The sequence below is a fragment of the Mesoplodon mirus genome, assembly GCF_964341445.2.
Source record: "Mesoplodon mirus genome assembly, chromosome: 5".
Classification (NCBI taxonomy): Eukaryota; Metazoa; Chordata; class Mammalia; order Artiodactyla; family Ziphiidae; genus Mesoplodon; species Mesoplodon mirus.
The window spans coordinates 73,529,364-73,535,363 of NC_138980.1; the positions used below are offsets into that span (position 1 = coordinate 73,529,364).

Below are 6,000 nucleotides of genomic sequence, written 5' to 3' on the forward strand. Positions count from 1 at the left end.
AAAAAGGAGACATTACAATGGACACCACAGAAATACAAAGGATTGTAAGAGATTAGTATAAGCAATTATATTTCAATAAAATGGATAACCTAGAAGAAATGGACAAATTCTTAGAAAGGTACAGTCTCCCAAGACTAAACCAAGGAGAAATAGAAAATAGGAACAGATCAATCACAAGTAATGACATTGAACCTGTGATTTTAGAAATTTGCAACAAAGAAAAATCCAAGACCAGATGGCTTCACAGGTGAATTCTATCAAGCATTTAGAGAAGAGTTAACACCTATCCTTCTGAAATTATTCCAAAAAAATTCCAGAGGAAGGAACACCCCCAAACTCATTCTATGAGACTACCATCACCTTGATAAAAAAAAATAGTCAAAGATACCACAAAAAAAAGAAAATTACAGGCCAGTATCACTGATGAAGATAGACACAAAAATCCCCAACAAATACCTGCAAAATATCCAATTCCAACAATACATTCAAAGGATCAACACCATGATCAAGTGGGATCTATCCCAGGGTTGCAAGGAGTTTTCAGTATCTGCAAATCAATCAGTGTGATACACCACATCAACCAATTGAAGAATAAAAACCATATGATCATCTCAATAGATTCAGAAAAAGCTTTCAAAAAAACTCAACACAATTTATGATAAAAACTCTCCAGAAAGTAGGCATAGAGAGAACCTACCTCAACATAATAAAGGCCTTTTATGACAAACACAGCTAACATCATACTCAATGGTGAAAAACTGAAAGCATTCCAAGATCAGGAAAAAGATGAGGATGTCCACTCTCACCACTTTTATTCAACATAGTTTTGGAAGTCCTAGCCATGGAAATTAGAGGGGGGGGGGAATAAAAGGAATCCAAATTGGAAAAGAAGAAGTAAAGATGTAAGTGCAGATGACATGATACTATACATAGAAAATCCTAAAGATGCTACTAGAGCTCATCAATGAATTTGGTAAAGTGGCAGGATACAAAATTAATACACAGAAATCTGTTGCATTTCTATACACTAACAATGAAAGATCAGAAAGAGAAATTATAGAAACAATCCCATTTACCATCACATCAAAAAGAATAAAAATACCTAGGAATAAACCTACTTAAGGAGGCAAAAGATCTCTACTCTGAAAACTATAAGATGCTGATGAAAGAAATCAAAGATGACACAGGCAGATGGAAACATACACCATGTTCTTGGACTGGAAGAATCAATACTGTGAAAATGACTATACTACCCAAGGCAATCTACAAATTCAATGCAATTACTATCAAATTACCAATGGCATTTTTCACAGAACTAGAACAAATTTTTTTTTAATTTGTATAGAGACATAAAATACCCCGAATAGCCAAAGCACTCCTGAGAAAGAAAAATGGAGCTGGAGGGATCAGGCTCCCTGACTTCAGACTACACTACAAAGCCACAGTCATCAAAAAATTATGGTACTGGCACAAAAACAGAAATATAGATCAATGGAACAGGATAGAAAGTCCAGAGAGAAACCCACACACCTATGGTCACCTAATGTATAACAAAGGAGGCAAGACTCTACAATGGAGAAAAGACAGTCTCTCCAGCAAATGGTGTTGGGGAAACTTGACAGCTACATGTAAAAGAATGAAATCAGAACACTCCCTAACACCATACACAAAAATAAACTCAAAATGGATTAAAGACCTAAATGTAAGACTGGATACTATAAAACCCTTAGAGGAAAACATAGGCAGAACACACTCTGACATAAATCTCAGCAAGATCTTTTTTGACCTACCTCCTAGAGTAATGGAAATAAAGACAAAAATAAACAAATGGGACTTAATTAAACTCAAAAACTCTTGCACAGCAAAGGAAACCATATACAAAATGAAAAGACAAGCCATAGAATGGGAGAAATTATTTGCAAACGATGGTACTGACAAGAGATTAATCTCCAAAATTTACAAACAGTTCATACAGCTCAATAGCAAAACAAACAAACAACCCAATCAAAAAAAATGGGCAGAAGACCTAAATAGACATTCCTCCAAAGAAGACATACAGATATCCAGGAGGCACATGAAAAGATGCTTAACATCACTAATTATCAGAGAAATGCATATCAAAACTACACTGAGATATCACCTCACACTGATCAGAGTTGCCATCATCAAAAAGTCTACAAACAATAAATGCTGGAGAGGGTATGGAGAAAAGGGAACCCTCCTTCACTGTTGGTGGTAATGTAAATTGATATTGCTACTATGGAGGTTCCTTTAAAAACTAAAAATAGAGATACCATACGATACAGTAATTCCATTCCTGGGCATATACCCTGAAAAAACCATAATTCAAAAAGATACATGCACCCCAGTGTTAATTGCAGCGCTGTTTCCAATAGCCAAGACATGGAAACAAGCTAAATGGCTATCAACAGAGGAATGGATAAAATAAGATGTGGTACCTATATACAATGGAATATTACTCAGACATTTAAAAGAATGAAATAATGCCATTTGCTGCAACATGGATGGACCTGGAGATAATCATACTAAGTAATTAAGTCAGACAGAGAAACACAAATATCATATGATATCATTTATATGTGGAATCTAAGAAAAATGATACAAATAAACTTATTTACAAAATAGAAACAGACTCACTGACTTAGAGAATGAACTTGTTTACCAGGGTAGAAGGGTGAGGGGGAGGGATAAATTGGGAGTTTGGGATTGACATGTACACACTGCTCTATTTAAAATAGATAACCTAACACAACATTGTAAAGCAATTATACTCCAGTAAAGATGTTTAAAATAAATAAATAAATAAATAAAATTTGGGAAAAAAATAAAACATAAAATAGATAACCAAGGACTTACTCTATAGCACAGGGAACTCTGCTTAATACTCCGTAATAACCTAAATGGGAAAAAATTGAAAAAGAATAGATACAAGTATATATATAACTCAATCACCTTGCTGTACACCTGAAACTAACACAACATTGCTACTCAACTATGCTCAAATACAGCTTGGTGTGCCGCCACTATTTCTTGCACCTTCAGTCTCTGTGCCTTTCGCAGAGCTTCCCACAGCACTATGTTGGGATAGAGCATCCAGAGGTTCACAACCTCTGTGGTCCATAGGAGCCACTATGAGGAGGGTCCAGGGAAGAATTTACCATTTTCAGTGGAAAAGAAGTAGCAGTTACTAGCTATTATGAGTATGTACTTTGGGTCTGGATTTGCTGTGCCTTTCTTTAGGGGAAGACAACAACTGCTTAAAAAATAATCCATGAGATAGATATGTAGAGCAGATTTTAAGAGGGGCAGTCTCTTTGAAAAAAGGATCAAATTCTTGAACTCAGCATCCTAGATATGTTTGTAAATAAACTTATGGCATAAACCCTTAATGCTTCTCCTCTGAAATATGGAACATGCTAATTGAGCTTGTACTTACTTTTTATTTGGGTAATATTCCATTATTAGTTTCTTAATTAAATATTACATGATTAAGCTTGTTTCTTGGTCTTAAATTCTGAATTTTAATTTTCGTTTGCTTGTTCAGGAATTTGTCAGTAATTCACTGTAAAAGAGAAATGCAAACTTTGTCCTGTACGTTTTTTTAATTTAAGGGGAGAAAAAAGATACACTTTTAGTCTTTTTTTACTTTGAAGGAATAAATTAATTTTTCTCCATGAGTGACAATTAGTTAACCATTAGGAAAACCAGTAGTGTACGCAGATTTAAGTTCAAGAGCTTCATTTTATTCATCTAGACCTGTACCCTAAAACTGAAATTTTTCACTTGATAAATGTGCTACTGACCAACAGTAGTCTTTTTTAGAATGAATGAAAGAATATTTGAAATGGAATGTAATCGCATATTAGACAACATAGGAAATATTCCCATTTTATTCTGCAGATTTGACTACTAGAAATGGGTTACGAGATGGCTCTGATTAGTAATTGTATCAGTGAATCAAAATTATGAGTAGTGAAATGCTGCTTACCACTTAAAATGTAATGACTTAGTTCCTAGGGCTTTATATTAGGGCAGGGGAAAAGTAATTAGCTACTGAGTATTTTAATCCCAATTTGGTCCCTAGAATACCTATCTTTCTTTAGGCTCTTCAATAACCACCTGGCAGCTACTTAAATATGGATGCAATTTAGTTTAAATGACTTTGTCCAACCTTTCCATGTATTTGTGTGTTGTTTTTTGATTATCCATTGATGAGTCAGATGTTATTCTGTGCTTGGAGAGTGTTTCTATATAACATTAAGAATTTCTACCTTTGGGAACAGTAGAAGCAGGAGTAAGAGTTTAGGGTTCATAAAATGATTTTGAATTCTTGGTTCGAATCTTTGCTCAAATACAAATGTAACATTCTGGATTTTCTTGGAGGGAATGGGAATAGGGCCTCTTTCCTATTTTTACATTCGCTGAGCTATATAAAAATATTTTAAGTGCTGGAAAAAAAACTATACTCCAATATAAAATAAAAAAATTTTAACTGTTCTGGTCATATTAATACCTCACAATAGACTTCAGAGCAAACAGCAAGGTTAAAGAGAGTTACTACATAATAAAAGTTGCCATTCACCAGGCAGGTAAAACAAATTATAAAACCATAGCCTCAAAGCATATAAAGCAACTTTGATAGTGTTACAAGGAGGAACAAAAAATCTACCACCATGCCAGGAGATTTTAACATAGCTCTTTCAATAATAGTCTTGAGCAAATAAAAAGTGATAGGGATAGAATATTTGAACCACACAACAAATAAGCTTGATTGAGAGATGTATGTAGAACCCTGCAATTAGAGAAAACAAAACATTTTCAAACTCACACAAAACTACTACACAAAAAACCATGTACCAGGCACAGTGCCACAAAAAGACTTTTTCAGTACCACATAATCAAAATCATAAAACATGTTCTCTAATCATAATTCAGTAAAACAGAAATCAATAACAGAAAAGATGACTAAAGAATCTCTGTACATTTGGAGACTTAAATGTGTAATTGTTAATAATTTGTAAGTCAAAGAAGAAACTATAATGGACATTAGAAACTATCACAAATTAAGTGATTAGAGATACATCTATATATATTATCTGATATCTATTAGAGATATATATCAGAACTTGTATGATGCATGTACAACCACAGATGGAGGGAAATATGTGCATTAGAAAAAAATGTCTATATTAGAAAAGAATAAAAAGTTTACACAGCAGAGATCTGAGAATTCAGCTCAAGAAATTACAAAAAGAACAGCAGAATAAACCTGAAGAAAATGGAAAGCAAAAAAGAAACAGTAAGAGCAGACATTTTTAAAATAGAAAACAAATCACAACAAGGATTAATAAAACCAAAAATTGATTCTTTGCAAAAACTAATAAAATAGCAAACCCACAGCAAGACTGATCAGGAAAGAGACTATAAACAACATTAGGAACAAAAAAGAAGACATAGTTTTCACAGATTTAGCAGAGATTTTTTTAAACATAACAGATTACTACAAACAACTTTATGCAATCTATATAAAAACGTAAATGAAATGGACCATTTCCTAGAAAAATGGTTTGCCAAAATGAACTCAAGAAGAAATGGAAAACTTAAATAAGCCTATAAAAGAAAGTAAATCAATAGTTAATCAACTCACAAAAACAAAAACAAAACACCAGGCCCAGGCACTTTAAGAGGCATCTCTACCTTACACAAAATGTTTCAGAAAATAGAAAGAAGGAAAAGCTCCTCAATTCATTTTATGATGCTGGGAAATTCTTAAAACAAATGCCAGACAAGAACAGTAAAAGAAATGAAAATTATGGGCCAATCTCACTTATGAACAATGATAGAAAAATTCCAAATAAAACTCTAGCAAATCAGATTTTTAGAAGATAATACCTCATGACCAAGAAGAGCACATCCCAGTAATACAAGCATTGATAAATTCTAAGTTACTAGTGTAATTCACTACATTAACATATTAAG

The 6,000-nt window shown here is 33.3% G+C and overlaps 1 pseudogene across 1 annotated transcript in view; it reads left to right on the plus strand.

Annotated features, from left to right (window-relative positions):
- The window catches only part of LOC309805373 (cytochrome c oxidase subunit 7C, mitochondrial-like), a 53,091-nt pseudogene extending 49,691 nt beyond the window's left edge, over positions 1-3,400 (plus strand). The window contains exon 2 of the transcript in view: positions 3,110-3,400. The product of the transcript in view is annotated as a cytochrome c oxidase subunit 7C, mitochondrial-like (transcript). The remainder of the gene's footprint in view (positions 1-3,109) is intronic.
- Positions 3,401-6,000: the final 2,600 nt, after the last annotated feature.